Source organism: Lagopus muta, chromosome 3 (assembly GCF_023343835.1).
Source record: "Lagopus muta isolate bLagMut1 chromosome 3, bLagMut1 primary, whole genome shotgun sequence".
Classification (NCBI taxonomy): domain Eukaryota; kingdom Metazoa; phylum Chordata; class Aves; order Galliformes; family Phasianidae; genus Lagopus; species Lagopus muta.
The window spans coordinates 63,785,086-63,809,324 of record NC_064435.1 but is presented as its reverse complement, the minus strand read 5'-3'; the positions used below and the strand labels follow the sequence as shown (position 1 = coordinate 63,809,324).

Genomic DNA, 24,239 nt, shown 5'->3' with positions numbered 1-24,239 from the left:
CATATTGCAGTGGGATGTGCTAACATAAAAACACTGTTCAACTCTTCTTCTAATGCAGTATGTTGTGGGATTCCTCAGTCTGCCTCTGCTATTCCTTTCCCAGGAAAATGCAGTAATAGAGTTCACCAACATGTCAGCCTTGCAAGGTAGTTTCCCCCTCGCTTAATGGATTTTCCTTACCTCAATGGACCTTCAGTACATCTTCACTGAAAGTTTATATGTGTTGATCTTGATCTTTTTTCCTTCAGTTCACTGACCAAATATTGAAGATGAAGTTCAAATACTAAGACTTTCAGTGAGCTGGTCAAGGCTAAAGTGAAATATCCATTAAAACCCCAACTAGCTTCAGGTAGGATTTCTAATTGTAGAACTATTAATTAAAGTATTTTACCACACTACTCAGGTCTTTTTTTTTTCACTTAAGTAATAAGAATGAATCTATTAATCTTCAGTATGCATATCTCTAGAAAGAAATGAATGGGAACATTTTAATTTTAATCAGCATTTCTGGTGGCTGAAAGCAATTAAGTACCATCATATACAGTATCTGTGATAGCTTAAGGGTGCAGAATGAGACGACACGAATAAATAAAAGAGCCAGTGAGTGAATCATAAAAACTTACATCTAAATCACAGAATTTTTTTTAAAAGAACATATCAGGACTAACCTAAGCACATGAATATATTCACATACGACCTCAATTTGCATTTTAAATTCTTTCAGAAACATTCACTTCTGTGTAATCAGTGGGCACACATACAGTTTTGTGACACTACTCCAGATAGCAAAAATAGTCAGTAAAAAAAATATGGTAAAATATTTATAGAAAATAATTTATAAACATATGAATACTAGTTCATCTCTGGTTAAAAATGCTTTTCCACAAGTGCCATTATAAAAGCTCACTTTCCACTATTTCCTCCATGGCTTCAGGTGAACTCCAAGATTCCCATATATCCCATCTGACCTTGTCTAAAGCCTTGCTTTAAGCAGGGGTAGGTCAAGGGCTGGACTTACAGAATTTGAACAAGACAAAAACTATGGGTCTGCCTGGCCTGACTAAGCATAAGAGTGGGAGGAGAAACTGAGACTGACAGGATAGGAAGATCAGGAGTCACTGGGTGTAAGATGAAGGAAAAAAATTTGACAAGTAGAAGAGGCACAGGGGGAAATGAGATGGAGGAACAAAAGCCCAGGACACGAACAGTGACACAGAGATGAGAAAAATGCTACTGCTGGAGAGGAGCACCAGGAGGTGGGTGGCAGCTGAGGACAGACAGCCATGGGTGACAGAGAAGAGCAAGGGCAGTGCATGGAAGTCATCTGAAGGTTGGATTCATCACCAATTCATCATCAATTCATCTAAGTCAGTACATGGATTAAAGGCAAATGGCAAGGTCTGAAAATATTTCTGCAGATAGATAGGTCCTACAAAAAATGTGTTATAAGGTGCAGGGGAATGGAAGCAGAAAACAGATAAATCTTATCTCCAAGTGCAAATGCATTTTGGTATCATAGCACATGTTTATAAAGGTTGGGGTTAAACGACATTTCTGTTGAGTGCTTGGATTAATTTATTTTCTGTTTTTGAAGAACTTTGGCTCATAGTATCTGTTCTATGCCCACTCCTGCAAACAGTCATATCTATTGTGCAAATAAATGTACTGCTGAAAGGTAAAAAGTACCATCTCAAAAACTGTTAAATCCTTGGGGCCTTCAGAAATGGTGAGTAGTGACAAGTGAAACAAATATAATCCACCAAAAATGTTTTTTAACTATACTAACTTGTTCACTGAAGTCTTTTTTTTTTTTTTTTTTTCTTATTTTTTTTCCCCAGTCATTTATTATAAATAGCAGGATGAAGTATTTTGTCTGGATTTTATGGAAGGAATGGCCTGGAAGCTAAATCATAACCAAAATTGTAATAAAAAGAAGATGAAAAATGTACAAACAAACCATATTAGAAATTGCTTATTACATTTTGGTGTCCTCAAGAAGTTGTTTACTGTGTATTTCTTCTTTCCTGATGTGAGATCTACATTTCATTTTTCCTTTCTGTCAAACCTCTTTCACTCACAGTTTCTAGCTTAAATACTTTCTCTGTGACAGCAATTGTAATCCTGTGCCGTTTCCTCATCTGCTCCCTCTCAGGTGTAGATTTTACCTGCAACAAAATAGAGCCAAATGTACATGAAGATTATTTTGCAAGATGTATGGGATCCTTATGTTTTCATTAAAGGTTTGTATATTTCACCGATGTACTGCTTCAACAGTGCAAGAATGAAATTCACACATACAAAAATCAGTAGAAAACCCACTAACAATATTTTACTCATTAAGAATGGGTTCATAATGGGCTACCCAAAATAACAATTTGCTTTCTTTTTAATGGTACAAGGATACTGAGATTTTCAGGACTACAGCTTTGACTGAATTAACTAAGGAGTGATATTTCTGTAAACAAAGATGACACTGATGTTGAAGTTGAACAATAAAAAAAAATTTCTCGTTGAAGTCCTAGTAGTACAGGAAATGTAATCAAAGAAAATTTATCCTTCATGGCATACTCATGAAAGGAAGGCAAAATGTTCCATGTCTAAAAATGGAATCTGCTAGTTCCCAGTTGCAACATAGGCACATACCTGATGTGTGCAGGCATAGCAAATGCCACAGTTTAACATTTAATAATCCTACAATGAAGATGTCTTTATACATCCTGTAAATGGCATTAATTTATCATTTGTCTTTTTTTTTTTTTTTTTAAATCAGCTATTCACCTTGTGCTTACTAATAGATGATATTTACCAGTCTACTGTACACCTTTGTTCGAGCAAGACTTTGATGGCCATTAGAAATCAGTAGTGTGGTACAGGGGTGATTTTGGTCACAGAAATAGAGGCAAAGCACTTGCAAGCTGTCTTGAAGTTGAGAAGAAACTTCACTCCATTCATCCCCTGGCAGAACATATCCTCATGTGATGGGATTTGAAGAAGGTAGGGGGGAAAAAAAAGGAAAATAAACAAACATCACTACAACTTCTGGTAAAAACACCTCGTTGTCTTCATTTTTGCTGCTGGTTATTCTCTTGCAAACTTCCATCAAGGACTTCTACGTGGAAAAGGCTTCCCTTGACCCAGTCTGCTGAGACATTCCTTCTCTGGTAGACACTATGGCTAGCAACATGAGCAGAAATAAGTCTATTTTGCCACTCCATGCCAAGTTTAAGAGCTCCCTAGTTGAAGTACCATTCTTAAGAAAAATTTTAGCTGTTGAAAGTATGTAAGTGTTGCACTGTTAGAAAGGAAAACGCGCACTCTACTTACCTTCTGCAGGAGTCAGTCATCTGTGAATCTCTGACTTGTCCAACCTTGCAGTCATGTCTGGTGAGACAAGATCTCTGCAGAAATCAGTTTGGAAACATCAGTGTGATGTTTCTCCTCAAATGTCATTAAAGACAATGGTCTCTGTATACCAGCATATCCTCACCAGCAAGCCTTGGGATCTTAGGCACATAAACTGTGTAACAATAAGCACATTCTTGATGTGCTCTCTCCAATGCTACTTCATCCCCGAGGAAGAAGTTCTGTCTCACACTTGTTGAAGTTTTTGCTTCTCTAGCCGGCAAGTGGATGCAACATCCAGGATGAGTGAACTGGCTGCTTATTTATAGGTGAATAGCAGGAGCAGCAGAATAGCCCCATCTTGGCCCATAAAGTACAACACGTAGCAAAATTACAGCCATATCCCAAAGACAGCACAGAAAACACAGAGCCAGTGAAGATGGGTAATTGAGATTTCCAGAAAGTTGAGAGGAAAGCCCCGGCTACTATGGTCATGCATGTTGTTGTTGAGCGTACACACAAACACATATACAAATAGGAAGGCATCAGAAGGAGAAGAGGATTACATAACACTCAGTCCTCTGTTGTGCAGCATGCATCTAGTACTAAACACAGGTGTCTGAAACAAATTGCTCTGGAGGATTTGCACCCATCTCCTTACCGACAACATTTGATAGAGAAATTGCATTCCTCCCAGGTTGGCAGATGTGGATGTACTTCTATAATTTTCTTGAGGATATGACGATTATTAATACTTAGTCCTTAGATAGCACTTCACATTTACAAATCTCTGTACAAACTACATTTAATTAATGACAAGTCCTTAAATACATTGCAGTTGAAGTATGCGGCTTAGAATGACTGATGCGTGCAGACAGAAGAATCGTTAACCTTAATGAATCATGTCTGAGACAGTGGATGGAATGCATATCAGAAATACACCTGCAAGCGTGTGACAGGTTGGTAAGATAGAAATTTAGCCAGCTGCAACAAGCTGTTTTGTAGCCTTCCAGCTTGTGACTGCTTTCCTGGTAGATTGATAGACATGAGGTAAGCTAGCAGGGATTGCAGTGTGCAGCAACAAGCAGACACACAGTGCTTGCTTATGGTGTCACAGCTCTGCTTCATTTGTGCGACACCAATACTGGTAGGGGAGATATTTCCTGATTACAGATGTTTTCAGCAAATGCAGAATTAAGCCTGTGAGTAACCTGCAACTCACAGTCACTTTGAGACTTCTGAAAAGGAGCATAGTGCAGGATTAAAATTATACTCATTAATTACTAACGTCAGCAACACCAACACAGCAGAGCATGCATCTAATACCTGGATGAAGATCATCAACTGCTCGAGCAGATCACCTTGAAATTACTTATGCTGAACCAGTTACCTCCCCAGTCAAGCCAAGAGTGGTTGTCCTCAGTGTAGAACAGCCCTTAAGAATTTTGAGCATCTTTTAGCCACAGCCACCACATTCTCAGGGAAACCCAGCAAGACACTCGCTGTATGTTCTGCAGGGCTTTTTGGAAACACCAGACACTATCTCAATATAATATATTTACAATTGCATTTTGAATATCTCTAGGGTGCCTGGCAGACAGATCAATATTTTTGATAAAAGTGATGTTTTGATATTAGGAAATATATCTGTCTAGGTAGTCTGCATTTAATTTTTCCTTTAACGTATTACTGTTGAACTTCCTCTGTCTGCTTCAGTGTTTATAGACAGCACCATCATTCTGTGTCCAGATAAGCACAACTCCTTTTGCATTAAATTTTCTCTTAACTCCTTAGGCAGGCAGACCAGCTCCACTGGCTGCTATCAGAGGTCTACATCAGGATAGCAAGGCGCAGGTAGATCTCCTCATTTCTGTTGTGGATGTCCCAACCCTGGAGGCATTCAAGGTCAGCTTGGATAGAGCCCTGGGCAGCCTCTGATCTAGTGGGTGGCGGGGGTTGGAACTGGGTGATCTTTAAGGCTCCTTCCAAACCAAGCCATTCTATGATTCTATGACTTTGCTGAATAGCAAGGTTAGCTTAGGCACTCTTGGGTGTCAAACCTATATGCTATTGCCAAGCATAGAGTAAAGCATCTTAATATTATTCTTATTTCTTAAAATGATCTGCCATATTAACATGATGTCAATTCTTTCAGTCATGTTGATCAGGATACTGACAGTTTGTTCCTTGACACCCACATACATTATCTTTCCCCTGAATAAGCAAAAGAGAGACCATAGAGACCACGGTCCTTACTGGAAGAACAGGTAGCCTGGTAGCTATGGCAGCAAGTCTTTGTGAGAGTGAGTCCTGCTTCTGCAGTAACACTATACAGAGAAAAATACACACAGATTTGTTTACTGGTAACCTGCTGTGGTAAAGAGAAATTGAATGGATTTGATACTCCTTAGAGAAACACGCCTGTTCTTCATATTAATTACACTGGAGGTAACTTATTAATGCTGTGTCAGCTTGTGTTTACAGTTTTCACAGGAAAAAAGAGAGAACTGACATGACAGAAATGATGGTAGATATACTTACTTGTTTGTTTTGTACATATTAAGTAGGTTTATAAATAAAGATACTCTCACAATTATGAGGCAAAGCAGAACTGAAATAAAATCCTAATAACTGTCAAACCCTCAAATTTTGTTTCTTTGGTGAACAAGCAACACAAAGAACATTTTCTTTGTGGAATTAGAAAGTCATGCCAAACATCTCACCTTCAGGCTCAGTTATCCCCAATGAGTTTGGGTTTAAATAACTGTATTCTGGAACACACAGAATCACAGTATCATTAGGATTGGAAAAGACCTCTAAGATCATTGAGTCCAAGCATCAACCCATTCCCACCATGCCTACTAACCATGTCCCTCAGTGCCACATCCACATGTTTCTCGAGCATCTCCAAGGACAGTGACTCCACCACCTCCCTGGGCAGCCTGTGCCATGCCTCACCACTCTTTCTGAGAAAAAATGTTTCATAACATCCAACTCAACATGAGGGGCTGTAGTGCGAATAGCCACAGTTCTTGGTCTCCTAATTTGGTTGTAAAAAACACAATAAACAAATCTGAGCTGGTCTTCTCTAAGACACTTCCTGGGGGAAGGCACCCAAGCCCCTTTCCCAGCACAGTGGGGATGGCTGGTGCCGAGTTTTGCTATAGTACATACACTTGTACCAATGTAAGCAAGAAACACCAGGAAGATGTTTTACAAATATTGCAACAGCAAGCTGATTTGTTAAAGAGAATGAATTACCAAGGAGAAGGCTAGCAAAAAGTCTTACATTTCAAATAGTGCAGCAACCTAACTAAACCTTTGTTCTAGTATATGTGCAAAAATGTGCCCTTGCTCAATTTTATGTGTAATTACCATGGCAGCTCTACCAGGACCCTTAGGAGAGTATTGGAAAAAGTCTGTGTGCATAAGTATGACACCACAAAAAGCTTCTTCCCCTCCTTTCTGTTTTGTCATTGAACCACAAAAAGCTTCTTCCCTTCCTTTCTGTTTTATCATTGAACTCTACTCAAGGTCCCTTATCATTCACTTTCTCCCTGAAGAGTTCATCGCCCTCTGCTCCTCCCTTGCCTCAGTGAAGTTGGGGATGGCAAGGATCTCTTCAATCTGAAGGAGCATTGGCAGCTGCTCTGCTCACAGTCAGGGTCTTCAGAAAAAAAAAAAAACCCTGCAATCTGTAATTCTATAGCAGCCTGCTTTGTTTGGGATATTAATCATGTGCTGTTGGACTTTGTTGGTGCTTCATCATAGATCGAACTCTAAAAATAAAAATATCAGTAATAAAAACACCCCGTCCAGCCAGGATGTGTTCCTGAGTTTAGCCTTCAGATGTGCAAGGAGGAGACCTGACAATACACTCCACTGAGGTATCCCTGGCACTTTTTCCTTGATGAGCATGGTGCCACAGTGAGTCAACACCATGCACGGCTGCCAACGGGATGTCAGCCACCCAGGGTCAATCAGAAAGAAACAAAAGTAGGATGCTGTCCCTCCCCACGTGCTGTCATTAGAGTGTGTCCCCAAATACACCACGGCACTACTGCAGAAGGGCGGCCTGGTTCACAGAAGGCTCTAGGTGAGACCTCCTGTGACCTGCTTAGAGGATGGTCCATAGTCACACAGTCCTGTTTGTCCCAGAGCCACCTTCCTCACAGCTCGCAGTCTTGCAGGCCCAGCACCAAAAGGCTGGGACTCAAGAAGAGCACCCAGGGACTCACACCTCTGCAAATCCCACACAACTCATCTTCCTATAGAAATGGCAATCTCTGAACCTACCTGCAGTATTGTTCTGAATAATGCAGCTTCCTTTTAGAAAGGCTGTGAAATGCAATACAGCAGGATGTGTTTGCACACAGATACTAATAATGTAAAACAGATGCTTAAAGATTTCATAGCGTAGAAACATTTATAATGTTTCCTGATTAGAAACAGGCAAACTTTTCTGTTTAGCCATTAAATGCAAGTTTGGCTGCATTCTGATGGCATCTATTGTTCGTAACAATAAACAGCTGGGTTAATCAGACGCATGAAATTAAATATGAAATCATTTCTTTACAGTTCACTTTGTCTCCTATTTCTTATCGCATACAGCTAGGTGGCTGTTGAGAATCCAGTATAACTCGCTGATACTGTTCTATGTTTACAATTCTGAGAGCCTTGTTCAGTGCTTTGTTATTTTAAGCAGATATAAACAAAATAACACTATAGCGCTAATGAATATTTACCATTTCTGTAGCTGGTTTGTTTTGCATAATGCCAACAGCTTCACTTCTATTCAAAGCTGCATATATTTGTAGCTGGATATTGGGATTGTTTAGTCTGGAGTAGAGAAGGCTAGGCTTCTTCCCCTGAGTAACCGAGATAGGGTGAGAGGTAATAGCCTTAAGTTGACGTTGAATTGAGGTATTGAAAAAAATTACTTTTCAGAAAGAATGGTGAGGCAGTGGCACAGGTTGCCCAGGGAGGTGGTAGAGTCACCATTCCTGAAGGTGTTCAAGAAATACGGAGATGTGGCACTGCGGGACGTGGTTTAGTGAGCATGGTGGGGATGGGTTGGTGGTAGGACTTGATCTTAGAAGTTTTTTCCAACCTTAGTTGAGTCCATGTTTCTGATGCAGGTTAGAGAAACTCATCTGACCATACCTCAGATAGCTGACAGCAGTTCACCTAGAACTAATCCACACTAGATATAGAAATATAACATGAATTGTCAACACATTTTTCTTGCATTAAGTTGGCACATACATCCACAGCATGTGGAAAAAAGGAAGCTTAAAGGGATGGTTAATGGGCACAAAGTGGAAAGCAAAACAATACTCATCTAGAAAACCTCAGAAAAATCCAAATAGTTCTAAGTTGAAAGCTTGACAAGTCAAATCACTTCAGCAATAACACATCATCAGTGACAATTACATTTGTTAAGGAGAACGCCTATAGAACACTCATCCCGTCTCCAGATGCAGAACAATCTGGTCATCAGGCACTAATCAGGATGCCAGCAATCACTCCAGGTAGCCGAGGGGACTGTCATAGCCTCGTACGAGAGCAGCAGCCTTTTGGTACTCACCATTTAGCTCTGTCGTTGTCAGGGTGACTGGAAAAGAATTACGCAGAGTGGGACTAAACAGAAAAAATAAAACATTTTTCATGAAAAAAAATCCATACAGTTCTACATTGACTAAATATTGTTTTGAAGTCACACAAATCATGACAAAAAATACTGCAACTAATTAAAATTAAGCATTTGATTTTATCTGGCCATGAAAAAAATACAAGAGTTAGGGAAAAGCTGAAGTATGACCTTGCAAAGCATTTACAAAATGAATTTCCTTATTCCAGTCATCTGATGGCTAAACTCAGGAACACATCCTGACTGGATGGGGTGTTTTTATTACTGATACTTTTATTTTTAGAGTTGGATCTATGATGGAGCACCATCTTTTATCCAGAGGGATAAAAAGAGATGCTCTGAATGGAGGGAAAGGGGGAAAGTAACAAATACCACTACTGTGAAGTGATTTATGAGCTGGGTTTCTCCTCAGATCTCATAGCTCCTGGTCTGCACTGTGATCACCAAGGGCTGATCTTGCGCAGCAAGTTTCACAAGAATGCAGCTGCAGATCAGGTGCTACCACACCACTATCCCTACTCAATGCCTCCTGCCCTATGGCTGAGCTAATCCAAGGTGACTCATGCTAAAAGCTGCAGTGACCCTCCAGCTTCCTAGAAGGGCATTTCTTTGTCTTCGTGTCCTACATGAGAGCAAAGGCATTGTGTAGAGACCCGATGCCATAATACAGGGAGTTGAGTGAATCATGCATGCAGAAAGGACTTTGTTTTGCCCCTTAACAGTGGTGAAGGGGAAGAGGAAGGGGCTTGCATTTTCCTGTTCATATATGAAAAACTTAAGACACGATATAGTACATTACCTACAACTAGGTAATCTAAAATGACAGAATAGAACTAATTAGTTTTCTAATCAAAAGTACAGCTAGCACATTAAAAAAATAAGTTTTTAAAGTGAAGTGCTAAATCTTAACTATGCTAACATTAAAGTGACTGCTGAAATATAAAGTCGCTATGCTTTCCTACCTCATGGGAATTAAATGGCTCGCTAATTGTCACCATCATGTTTTTGATGCTTTTATGGGTTTTATTTCCCACCTATGGGGCTGCTGCTTTTAAAATATAGCTTGTCACCTGTGATTAAATAAAAGCTTGTTGGAAACCAGCCAAGCCAGCCATACGAGAGGAGAATAGCCCCTCCACCCTGATAAATCCCATGGCTGTCATCACCAAATGGAACGCTTCCGGGGCCAGTTTTTCTCCATGCCTCTGCTGAAGAAGCAAAGAAGCCAGACTTTTTTGTGATGGTAATTAACTGCTAGCTTGGTACTGGCGAAGTATTGAGTTTGAGCCCCTGGTATCAGCATGGAAGGCTGGAATCAAGCATTGCTCCTGCTGCACTGAGACTCTGTACGGGTAAAAGTGCTGGCACTGGCAGCAGGACACCAACATTCATGAAGTACTCACTGCAATTTTCCTCTGCTATGTTCTTTTTAACAGAAATGGCAATAGTTCCTCTCAGACTCAAAGGAGCACTGAGAAAATAGTATCTGTCAAGTGCTGAGAACTAGTCATAAATGCCATAGTCATAAATGCCACATGAAGACCCACAGCACAAAGATAACTCATTTTTTCACAACAAAACTTGTACAGAATTTGGCAAATAGCCCATTAAATAATGAAAGAGCAGCAAAAATTGAGTGCCTTCTCATAAACACAGTACCATCCATTCTACATGCAGACCAAAGCTTTGCAGGAATAGTTTCATCTGGTCATACAACAAATGATGCCATCATCAACAAGAAGAGAAGACAACTCCCTGCTTTTGACCGCTAAGGTTCTTCACTTGGCAAATACAAAATTCTTTTAACACCACCTACTGTATACAACCGCTTTATGCACTATAATTTTTGATCTCTCAGGTGACCAGTAACAGGATGTGAGGAAATAGCATCAATTTGCACCAGGGAAGGTTTTAACTGGGTATAAGGAAGAATTTCTGCACAGAGAAAGTGGTCAGGCATTGGGTCAGGCTACCCAGGAAGGTGTTGGAATCCCATCTCTGGAGATATTTGAGATACACAGATGTGGCATGAAGTGTCACGGATTAGTGATGGACCTTGGCAGGTCAGGTTAATGGCTGGACAAGATGATCTAGATCCTTTCCAACCTTAAGGACTCTATGTTTTTCAGACTCAGCACAGGACACAAAAAGTGCTCCCCCTTGGAGGCATAAACATTGCAAGAAGACATTTTTCACCAAAGCAAGAGAGAAACAGAAGCAAGCACAGAGAAATAGTGAAAATTCAGATGGTACCTATACATGCTACAATCCTGCCAGGCAGTTGTCAGTATTGTCCACAGAAAATGCATGCTTGCTATGAGCCGACACCTTGCCCAGTCCCTATGGAACTATGAAGACATTATGATAGATATGGAGGACAAGGAAAGAGGCTCAAGTCTGATCAAAAGAAGCTCAGGTTACTTAAAGCACATGGTCTGTTTTCATTTTTTGGCTAAGACACCTTACTGAAAATATGCTATGTGGTGACAGAAAGAGGGAAATTGCCATCTGTAGTATCCAATACAGCCAACAATATTTTCCTATCCAAGCACCAAAACTGCTTTTTTTTTTTTTTTTCCTCCACATATATTTTAGCAGCTGGCAATGGCAGCAGAGCAGAAAGCCACTTCAGTTCTTTGACATGCAGATAAACGAAAACAAAAGAAAAAGAAACAGTGAAAAGGCAGCAAGGGGTTTGAAAATGAGCACCAATCTCTCTGAGCACCAGTCTGGATCTAGACCGCTGGTCCTCCATAAATCTGTGATAAGCAGATCTGCAGTTTGACTTGCTCAGGGCAGAAATATAACATTCAAGTTTCTTCCCACGTTCAAGGTATCCAGCTAACAGACAAGGAAATCAGCTGCAACACAACTGATTGAAAAAGAGCTTGATTTGTGCCAGGGACTACAATGATTTGCTAGTTATACCTGATGGAGTTCTCAGTTGCAGGACAGGAGAACTGTAGTTTGCTAAACAGACCGCAGTGGCATATGACAGTCTTGTTGATGCTAGTTACCAAGAAGTTACTGATCAGAAAGACACAGAAGCCCCTGCGGTGTCATCTCTGTCTCCATCACTGGTGGCTGTGGAGGATGTGCAGGATGAAGGCAAGAGGACACTGCAGAGAAACAGCCTTTGCAAAGCCTATGGGTAAAGAAAAGCCACACAGCTCCTACTGGCACAGGCCATGGGCATGCCTAGCATGTAGTTCACATTTCAAAGCTTATCCAATTCTGGGAAAAAGAGTTATAGGACAAGCCTGCTCAGCCCTGTTTTTGTCACAAATGTTAAGCAGTGGGATCTGGTTCTGTTTTGATTTTTTGCATGGGTGTCCCACTGACATTTGTATTGATGTTGGCATTCTTGGTAACTAAACTTTCTAAAGTTTCCCGTTGCTTTTGCCACTGACATCTCATCCCAGTAGGCAGGAGTGAATGTGTATCTGTGTGTGTGCATGCTACCTTCAAGCACAGGGTGAACTTGCAGAGCTGTTTCTTTCCCCACCGTTCAGCTCTCTGATCTTTAATATTTTCCTTTTATTCTATCAGTTCCCATGGGGTGACTTCATGTGAACTTTTTAGAAATCATCTAGGGTGGTTTGGTCTGAGAAAAGACAAGCTACAAAAGGCATAACCTGAAATAAGGAAAATGCCACTTTTTTGTGGTTTTTTTTTTTTTTTTTAAACATGGGAAAGGAAACCAGGGACACTTTTCACCTTCTTTAAATGATGGTATCACCTGTTGCTTCTCTTCTGCTTTTGCAGGCATGAGAAACATCCACGGATTGCATTTCATTTTTCGAAGAAGATGATAGAGGTTTTTAGAACAGATAAGGAGATAAGGTGTTTTTGTTCCCCATATTCTTTGTTTCAGTATATCCCATTTTTCAGCATCCTACTGTAACACAGGTTTTTTTTTTTTCCTAAAAGAATGATGAGAAACACTCCTAAGCTCAGTTCCACTTTGCAGCATAAATCCCTTCACAGACAAGAATACAAATTGTAGATATACCTGGGATTTCAAGAAGTCTCCTTCTTGGACAGAGGAAAGAGAAGCTCTGGGAAAGGGGGAAAAAAAAACCACAAATGATGCTGCAGTCTACTTCAAGAGCCAGAATAATAGGAGCTTTCAAAAATACTCCATTCCCAGTCAAGGCAAGTAAGCCTTGTCTGGATCTGTGTCTCAAAGATTATTTGTCTATCTCCTCCTCTCCCATGCCTGACAGGACTCACAGAGCTAAAGCTAGTAAGAAAGGGGTGGTCTGCTGATAGATCGTATTCTGGCCACCTCTCCAGAGAAATAAGCTGCACTGTGCAAATCAGCCTTTGGCAGCCCCTGGTCAACACAATCAAGACACCTTTATCTGAAGCTACCTGTTATTCTTTACTAACTGCAGGAGAAGTTCAGATAATTTGCTAAAAGTGGACTCCTATTTCCAGAAGTTTAAAATGAACTTTTATCCCACACTTTGAGTCAGAAGCAACAAATCAAACCTTCTATGCTCTATTTTAATACCAAGTACTACTGTTTATACAAGTTGTAACAGAAGTCTCCATCTTCAAGGGCAATGAAAGTCCTCTACTTCTGACTGCTCTTTGCTTTGGGAAAATCTGTGACTCTTTTATCCATTACCTTGCTAACTTCATTATAACCTCTAATAGAAAATTCTGATATCCCAGTATAAACCCTCCAGCCCATTAGTTAAGGGAGGTGCATTCAGTTCTCCACTAACACAAATAACACAATGTTGTCTCTGCAGGTGTTGATTACGCTTCGAATGAGGAAGGGAAAATTGGTTCCTAGACTCCTGGAATGATATAAAGAGTTCAATTTAAAAAACTCATCTACACCTATTTTCTATTTCTTGAGATGCAAATTACTTTTAGTGAGCAAGCTAAATGGCTGTTTATTTAGAGTGGTCATTCTGGCACAATTCTTGTGATTTCGAAGGTTTTCCAGACTATTAGGAAGTGACATAAGACACATGACGGGCTATTTACCAGCACAGAGAGAAAGCTCTTGAACAACACAGGAACCCATGGGTTATTTTTAAAAGAGACAAAAGGCTCATATTCACAGTTAGCTAATAGTGATCTAAGAAGGTATCATCAATTGGCTGATCCACTTCCCATCTGTAGGCATGTGAAGTGTCAGTATCCTTGGATCATAAGCAGCTCTGCAAATCAGCTGGATTCCTTATCAGCATTTAAAGTGGGGCCTGGTCTTTCAGTGTGATGAGACATCAAGTTCTACTATTGATTATTTAGGTATTTTAATTGAACAAGGATTCAAACTTTATGCTTGTGAACCAAACAGGCACAAAAGGAACACTTCTGTCACAAAATTATCATAGAATCTTTTCAGTTGGGAGGAACCTTTGAAGGTCCAGCTCCTCTGCAATGAACAGAGACATCCACAGTTCAATCAGATTGCTCAGAGCCCTGTCCAGTATGGAATTATTTCTGCCTTCAACATTTCACAACATTGTAATGTTTGTAGGAACTCAGCTGAGTCCACTAAAAGTTTCAGTTTAAGTGATCCAGATTCTTACATTTGAGATAGATGTTAAGATCAAAGGCAGCATGTGCAACAATAAGCATTCACCTGCCTATAAAAAAGGCCAACACACAATTTATGCTACACTTCTGTAGATCCCAACTCCATAGCAAAACTCATTAGCTATATGGCACAGAAGTTTAATGTTAAACAGGAGATCCCCAAACAAAAGCAGGAAAAATTGTGCTGGGTGACACATCATCATCCACTTTGTAGCCCCCCCGCAATAGGTTGAAAGAAAAATTCACGTTTACAGTTCAGACGAGGAAGCATCTCACAATGCCAGATTATTCATAAGAGAGGGTATTTTACAGTATCTGCCAAGTGAATTTGGAATTATACAATGCTGAGCATGGTTCAATTCACTTAGTTACCTGGCTAGCCTTGCCATCTGGTCAGCTCTGCAATTTATATGCCACTTACTTTTAATTATAACACATTTGTGCTAGGAAACAAAAGAAGAGAGGAAATCACATTTATTGCTTGCACACTGGCAGATGTGCCTCACTCCTTTTAGCATTTATTAAATAGACAGGAATAGACTCAATATACAAACTCTCTTCAACCAATAACAAATTTAATCATCCCTTGAGGTAAACGCTGATCCAAACTTTGTCCTACTCCCTCCTTGCTTCCCGGATGAACACATCCTAACATTGCCCTCAGCATGTCAAAATTTGCCTGATACTGTAATCCATTCAGATGGTCTATTACTTGATGAAAGCATTCTTAAAAATACACCATAAAAATAAATACTGATAATGAGCCATTGATTCCGGCAAGCAATCACCACTCAGAGAGCAACTATACACTCTAAGACAACCTTCCACAATAAACTCCCTAGCCATAGGAGATGGTTCCCATTTTCACTTCAGCAGAGTTTGTCAAAGCAAATAAAGAGGAGGAGATGTAAAAGTAGCAAGCAGTTCATACACAAAAACATGCTTCCATGTTTCCAACGACAGACTGTTTTCAAACAGGTCCTCTCAGGAAAGCAGGGCTGCCATATATTTAATATAATTATCTTAGGAGGATCTTGATTTACTACATTGATAAATGCTGTATTGGCAAGCAACTTAGAAAAACTAGCAGATAAAAACATGATAGCTTACAAGAAAACATTACTAATATATGTTACTAATAATGAAAACTTTTCAGAAAAAAACAGAATAGATGTAGCATGTGCAAACCTGTTGTCATGTGGAACAAATAAATCCAGGAAAACCTACATGAAAACTGGGCAGGTTTGTAAGTAGAAAGTGTGGTGAATCACAAAGATAATTTTTGGTGATTCTAATTATTTTTGATAGTAATACTAAGCAGATAAACTTATAAACTGAATCAAAATTAATCTTCTTCCCACATATTTTTTTTTAAATACACAAAGAATTCCCCATACAACAAGTATTTAGACACAAAATATGGCACTGTGCCTAGGAGGTAGTGCTTCCAGAATGCCTCCAGTAAAGCAGACACGTGGCTCTGAAGCCACCTGGTAGCACACACTTGCTCTTGTACCAGCCATATGCATGTCCTCTTCCCTAGCTGATATACACTTACCTTACCTGTTCCTCTCTACTCGTTATGTTCCATGTTTAGCTGTTCCACGCTCACGAATTCCTAACTAGTCTCAGGCAGACTAGATTATATCTCCTCATTCAGTCCTGAACAATTTCAACTCCTTCTAGCTCAGAGACTGAAAAACTAGCAAGAGGATAAGAAAAAAAATAAACATGAAATACAGTATAGAAAAAGTGTAGACTACAGGCAGACAATTGGTACCAGATGCTAAACATGTTGGCAGAGCTAGTGAATTAACTTCTTAATTGTTCAGGTGGGATGAGCTGACCCCAGGCCCCCACCCAGCTGCTTTCTCACTCCTCAATGGGCGAGAAGACACAAAATAGGAAGAAAGAGCTCCTGCTTTGAGAAAAAAGAAAACTAAATCACTTGTCTGTTACCATCATGGGTAAAACAAAATCATCCTGGGGAAAATTAGCTGGACTTAATGCCTATTAAAATAGATCTGGGTAATGAGAGACTAAGACAAAATAATAATAATACAACACTTCATCTTTACCTCACCTTTTTTCCCAGGTCCAACTTTATTCCTTCGCTGTCAACTCCTCACACTCAAGTGGCCCAGGCATTGGGGACTGAGGATTGTGGTCTGTCCACATGTGCTCTTCATCACTCCCTCATCCTCACACTTTCCCCCTGCTCCAGTGTGGGTTCTCTCATAGGCTGCAGTCTTTCAGGGCAATGCTGTTCCACCATGAGTTACCCACAGGCCATGATTCCTTCAGGAATTGCCCACCTGCTCCACTGTAATCCTCTCCATGGGCTGTAGGAGAGTTTCTGCTCCAGCAACTGGATCACCTTTTCCCTTCCTTTTTCTCTTACTTTGATGCTCATACTCCTCTTTCTCTCTTTTTTTCCCTCTCCTCCTCTGAGGCCCAACAACTTTAACTTTTCTTAGGTATGCTTTCCCATAGCCACGCGCATGGCTTATGGTTTAAGATGTTGCTTGGTGTGGGTCCATTGGAGCTGGCTGGAAATGGCTGTGTTCAGCATGGGGCAGCCCTAGTATACCCAATACATACTACAACTAGTTTTACATAGCAGCTCTGACAGCTGGAGCTCAGTTTAAGAAACTAACTCAGAAGTGTAAACAGGTAGGAAGTTGTACTGCACTGTTCTAACAAAGTAGCAGACTCTAGGACATACTGCAGGGAGAATATCAGCCGGTTCTTCCTTGCTGACCTTCACTGTCATTAATAGCCATAACACAAAACAGCCATTTAGAAGCCTTATACCACTCAGCCTTATACCACTATTCACACAACTCAACTTAAAAGGGTTTAGGATATTCTCTTTTGCTTTTTGACAGACTGTACTGCATCTCTGCAATAAGCTCTGTCATTACCATTACTATTCACTGGCACAGAACCCAAAGTGCCATTTGCAAAGGTAGCTGTATCTCAATCAAGGCGGGGTGCATCCAGCAAACTACAGAAATCAACACTACAAAGTACTGAAATTAAGTTTATTTCATGCAACATATGCAGAATCCCCTTGAGTCCTGCGAAATGGACTCTTCCTTAACTCCCTTCTGATTTAGTGCCTCTACCTTCCAGAGCAAAACCAAATATCTGCTACCTCTTAAATGAAGAAATGAATTTCTTAAATGAAAATTTTCGGCTTTAGGGATCTTGAAAAATATACTCTAGCCTCCCAGTGGAATATCTGCAATAGTTTATTTTTTCTTAAATGAGCATTCATGTACCGATTTATATTTACAACATCTGGCTATATAAATTTTTAACATAAACCTGGATCAAGTAGGAAACCAAAACCTATCATTGCAAATAGGTTTGCCTGGGTGCAAAGCTCCTCTATGGATTTCAAGTGTGTCTCATTTGTAGTCATTACAGTTTGTCCCTTGAGACCTCCTCTCTCTATAATCCCGATGGAGGTCAGAGGTTTGGCTGGAATAGTGAAGACACATGGGCAAATATAGTCAAGCCTATGCCTGACTGATTTTGATTTACCAAACTAGGCTGGAGATACTCCTCTGCCTTTGGAGGAGTGAACAGCGACCGTTCAACAGCAGCTCACAGTCACTTTTATCATTCCCCCTTCTGCACAGAGGGTAAATACATTACACTGGATGTTGCAAGGTGAATGCATATAGTGAGGATAAACATTTTGTTTCTTTCTAGCACATACATCTTTTGCTATCAGGTGAGCTTTGGGAACTTACTCCTCGTGGAATATACTGATGGATTTCTTTTCTCCTTCACCCTCTTCCTTTTCTCTCAAGCCCATGTTCATAGGTGCATCTATTTTTCTCCTTGTAGACTTCCAAAGTCTACAGTAGAAGTGGAACTCCACATCCTTTGAGTTTCTCTGTCCTTCTCAAACAGCTGCATTCCCCTGGACACTTGTAGATCCCGTGGTTTGACCTGGAGTAGTTTGTGTCTTTATCTGAGCTTCTAGTAACTGGAAAAGAATTACAGAGAAAGGCTTCATTCCCACTGAAACATCTAATACAACACTTAATAAAGGAATGAGAGGCTTCAGATGTTTTGTACAGTGCTATGGCTTTGAGTTGCAATCAGACAGTGCAGCATGGGAGAGATGATCTCCCTTCCAGAGACAGCTCTGCCTGATGTAGGCCAACCTCTTCAGATGAGAGCGATTCCCAGAAGGCATCACCAGATATGTGCCCTCTGCCCATCAGGCCTTTTGACTTTGCAGAATCTGGAGATGATTGCCTCCTCTTGCAGGCTGTCATTTTTCACGTGGTCTTGCCTCTCCTCACACAGCTCTCCCACGAAGACAGCTATAAAACAGGACACAACTGCTGTTCTACTGAGACTTTACTAATTTGATCTCCTTCCCCATTTTATACATGGTGCTAATAAAGGGCCATTTGTTGTAGCACTGATATTAGAGATATCTCTTCCTGAAGAGATGCAAGTGCTTATTTGAAGCTTTTAAATTGTTCTGGCCAGGCTAAACCACCAAACTTATTAAAAAGCTTTTATGAAGATTATTACCAACAGCATTAGCATATTAATTATTCCTGTGTGAATTCTCAAAATGTTAATCCACCACATAGTGCTAATTAAAGAGGGTACAGCTATGAAACAAGGCAGAGATTACCCTCTCATATCCAGCAGAGGCTTCTGTTACCTGGCAAATGGATCAGCATTCATTGTTTCTTGATAGTGAGCTGAAATGACTACCTGCCTTGACTCTCCCACACGTAGCATCTTGCTACATATTATTTAGCATCTTCTGCATTATTTCTGTTTTGCTCTAATTAATATGGACTCTTGAATCACTATATACTCTAATTCTACTCTTTCTAGCAACGGTTTGACCTGGAGGCAGCAAGGCCAGGGAAAGCTTCCAGTTACTTTATCTGGGCCCTGGTAGGCTATCAGCAGTTTGTGATCTTGGATTTGGCTCAGTGCTACATCATGTTGCATGCCAGTGCAGTGATCTCCACTTTAAAAGCCAGTTGCAGTTTATGGCAGGTTCTTCCACTGCCTAGGACTCCAGTTTCATTTACAAATACTTTATCAATGAAAATGTGAGAAGAACTACTACTGTCACAACCACTCTGCAATGAGCTGGCATTGCTAAACCTCTCTTCTATTTTGCATTAGAGGACTAGCCTCATTGTTTGGCAGGCCGATGTGGAACTGCTGGTAGCCTATGGGTCACTGTACTTCAGAAGAGAGACATTTCCCCAGCCTGTAATTTTTATTCCCTAGGGAAGATTTACAGATCTATGCTGGTCAGAAGTCTAATATTCCATGAGCCTGGAGGCTTTGAGACTCTGCTTCAAGATGCACAAATAGCACAGTGCTCAGGAACTTCAGGTTTACCACTCTCCATATCTAACCAGTTTACCAAATTGGTAAGGTTTGTGAAAATAAATCGCAACTACTGTGACTCCATTCAGTAGTGCATATCACAGAAGGTGGAACATTCCAATTAGCAGCTCCATACAGAAGCTTGGATTGCATAACTTCTCACCTCAGGCCCCCAAATCTGATTAATCAGACTGCAGAGACAGAAATCTGCTAGAAGCTCTCCAGAATATGCTTTGTCTCCATGTGCAAAAGATGGACAGAGTAGGTTCAAAAATACTATTAATAGGAAGCATAAAAGGAGGGAACACTCATGAGAGTCACTGTGTGCAGACTAGAATAGATGAAATCCACAAAACAGAAGTGAATGAGCTGTTTGGTTTCATTATCGTGGTCTTATATGATTTCCCTTACTTCCCTTTTTTTACGTAATGTGAAGTTGTATTTAGACTTGCTAGTAAAGAGCTTTGGGATCCACCGATGAGGAATGCTGTAAAAACTCCAAGGCACTGTCAGACCGGGAATCATCTAAATCATGGGGAATCAAGTAAAGAAGATAAAACTATTAAGCGCTCCATGTCCCTGTTGCTTTGGAGGAATTTCTGAGAGATAACATTAGCATTGTGGTTATACAGAATGTTATAGTCTTGTAATTCCTAATAGGATTTGTAAGTATTTTGAAAGCTTACAAGCATAAATTCTGTATTTATGGTAAAGATGCAACAATCTTTACAAATTACATGCCAGTTTTACATATTCCTGGGAAAGATACTCAGATGTAATATCATGGACACATTGCTTTCCTGTTTTGCTCTGCCATATTGTGATGAATTTTCTTTCCATTGGTCAAACATAGCTGGCTTAATGAAAGCAATGGAAATAAACAGACGTGAATGCACAGATCTGTTAGAACCCCAGTGAGCTGGCATATGCAGCCATTCCCAAAGAACGGAGGAGGACATGTATTGAGCAGAACTGTATTGGAGTTCATCTTTCAAATAGCAATAATTTTAAAAAATCACAACAATCTTTTAGGCATCAGTTCCCTTGTAAGCTCCTGCTCAGCAGATAAAATGAGTAGAACAAATCAAACAAGCTGAACCCCTGGGCTTCACTACTGCTGCACCTGCTACAGCAAGTACAGCCCTATTTTAAAAAACAAGCCTAGCCACAGCTCATTTTAAATCAGTGTCATTTCCAGGTCTTCTTTTGGCTGAACTCAGTATTGTACTGATGCCATAAAGTTATACCATTCCTACACAGGCTTTAGAGTTTGAAATGATGTGGGAAAACCTTATTAACACCTTATGGGCAAGATTACCACAGCTCTTTGTTTAAGCCATTTATCTGAGTGCCACGTTCCATATCTTATTATGAGATTTAGCCCCAAAGCTGTCTGTTTCTGTATAGTAATTCTACAATGCATATTAAGATACACATATATAAATATCTTTTCACATATTCATATGGTTTTAAGATCATAGCCAAAGGACATATTTTCAGTCAAAGCTGAGTGTGATCCTGCTGAAAGGCGTAAACCTCCCTAGCTTAGATGGTACTGCCAGCATGCCCTTATTTAGCTGGCACGAAAACATAATGCAAAGGCACTTTTTGGGAAGCAGAGTTTATAGCTGGCTTTGTGTGACTGAAGTGAGCCCTTGGCTCAGCAAAGTTAAATTGCTCTGTGTGCCAGCCCCTCTGCCTGCTGGCACTGACATTGCTGTGCTTCTCCGTGCTTCTGCAGCTTCGCTGCTCCCCCTCCTCTCCCTACAGCACATAAAAGATGAGAACATGCAGACTGCGGGGACATACAGCCTTAAAAGGCTCTAATGCAGATTGTAAAGGATATGCAGTGACTAAAATCCAATTTAAGGACAATACAGAATATGGGTCCTAGAGCATTTTGGAACCTGCTTTCTTCTCTGTGTCTAAGGGACTCAACAAGAAACCTATCCTCATCAGCATCAGTGGAAGCTTAGCTTGTAAGCTGCCTGTTCAAAACAATGGAGAGACTGAATGGATGGTGTTCAGACTGTTAGCTCACAAACAAATAGCATTTGGTATAGTCCAGCAATATCTTCAGACTCCCACGTTTCCTTCTGGAGGCAACATGCAAAACTGCTGACACCCAGCTTGGTGTCTGTGCTGTGGTTTGGCTTTGACCCCTGAGCAAGCCATGGGCAAGAGGAGCCAACTGTTCCTCGGTGTTTGACCTGCTCCTTGCTTTTCCACCTTCTCCAGCCCAAGGGAAAAGCAGCCAGCAGAGTTTGTCTTCTTACCCTCCAATTTAAGGCCTAGGAACATCATCTCCTCAAAGCAGGGCAGGAGTGATCTTCCTGCAGCCTTCAGTCCCAGGATGTGGATGGATCCCCTGAAAAAGCTCTGCTTCTGGAGTACGTCTGCTCAAGAACTACAAACAGATGGGAATAGCCTCAGCATTTTCAGAATGAGGCTTTTTGACTACTAGATGAGTACAGAGTTCAGTTCTGGAAAGGGCGGGGGAATCTGATGACAAAGAGACAAAACTGACGCTTACAAAGAGGGAGATGGATATAGATAATGTATTCATAATGCAAGATTCAACTCTCTCCTGGGAAAAACTGAGCATGAAGAAGGAAAAGAAGTCAGTTTTCACTGTATGAATGGAAAGAACTCAGCATACACATACAGTGCTTTTTCATCCACTTTCAGGGCTCTGGATGGAGCTGTGGTGTGCTGCTTCCACTGGTGGCTGCCATTTTCAAGCTCCTTGTGGAAGAAAAGACAGCAAGAGGAGTAAAATGAGAGACATTCAGGGCAAAATGTTTTTCTTTCCCCTCTGCAGTCCTCAGCTTGCAAATGAGCTTTCTTTATCTACGTGTGCCTGTTCCAGGCCCTGCTCCTGCTCCAGGCTGGGAGTAACTTGGCAACAGATCAAGCAATCAAGCACATTTTCATTAATTCGTGACTAAGTTGCCTTCCTATCACTTTTGACCTTGTCCTCCGACACAGAGGCGCTCCCCCTCCACCCCATGTGACCCCATGGCATGAGGGCCTGTTGCTTGGCATCGGGGAGGATTCATACAATTAGGGGCTGTGTTCAATCAACACAATGGAGTGGAAATGGATGAGGCGTATTAGTAACGCTGCCAGTCTGGGGCTAATAGAGAATAGGAGTTTTATCAACTTTGAAGCAAGCAGCATAGCCATCATTACTGGAAAGGTCATCACGCTGTTTGCACAGCGAGCGATGTGACAAGTCAAGCAGTTTAGCATTTTGAGAATTATGCCCAGGAGAAGCCAACATGTTTAGTGTCCAGTGACCTTGTCACTGTTTCCAGGCTGCCCACCATGCAACTGTCATCACTGTTTCTAGGGCAAAGCCACAAGAAGGGCTTGGAGAAGGCAGTGAAGTACCAGGGCGACACAGCCAACAAATTACATCCATATCCACATCTCAGCAGCCAGATGTGGTAAGTTGTGTATCTGAGGGCATATTGCTGTGGAATTGTGTAAACACAAGAGCAAGACCTCACCCAAATGCAATGCTATCGTATAGAAGATAACCCAAACCCAAGCTGAAAACCTCTGCAGGACATAAGGTCCTGTGCCCAGAAGATTCCATTTAGAGCTACGAGACCAATTCACCAGAACTTTCAATCCCAGCATGGGCCACAAACACAGCAAACAGAGTTTCTCCACAAGCCTACACATCTTTTGCATTGGCAGAAAATGGACCCATTCTGATCTGGCAGCATGAGTATGGAGAACTACTGCAGAGATCAAGTGAAAGAAGGATCACTGTCTCTTTTATGTGATGCAATTTCCCTCAGGTTTTTCTCGTTCTCATCAAATAGCCTCCAGAATTCTAATTTCTGTTCCACTTTAAAGAATCAAAGTAAATACTTCATGGCTCATCATACTCCGTGGCTCATTTTCCAACTATTTGCTGTAACGTTTTACTCAGGATTTTTTTTTTTTCTTTTTTTTTCTGGCAGTTGTTGAAAGCTGACTTTTCTAAATAATGGATAGACCAAAACATAATTCTTAAAATATTAACTGCCATAATAATGAACATATTGCTGAAGTAGCACTGAATTTAGCTGGTTTTAAGAGCATGTGGTGCCTCTGCTCCTTCAGAATCACTCTTTGATTTTCATGTTGCTGTCCCAAAATATCTGACATATGTATACGATATTTGGCATTAAAAATGCACAGACAATATGAACATCCATAGTCACTGAACTTTCTTTTCATCCCCTGGTTCATTCAGTTCCTTGCCTCACTGTGTGTGTCTGGTTATGCCAAATGCACATGGCTGGGCTCT

General features: G+C 40.7%; 1 long non-coding RNA gene across 1 annotated transcript; it reads right to left on the bottom strand.

The window, feature by feature from the left end:
• Positions 1–1,872: 1,872 nt before the first annotated feature.
• LOC125691127 (uncharacterized) lies at positions 1,873–16,302 on the bottom strand. Its single transcript, XR_007375928.1, has 4 exons — positions 16,115–16,302; positions 8,930–8,982; positions 2,807–2,970; positions 1,873–2,165 (listed from the first exon to the last, which is right to left on the bottom strand). It is a non-coding gene; the product is annotated as an uncharacterized LOC125691127 (long non-coding RNA).
• Positions 16,303–24,239: the final 7,937 nt, after the last annotated feature.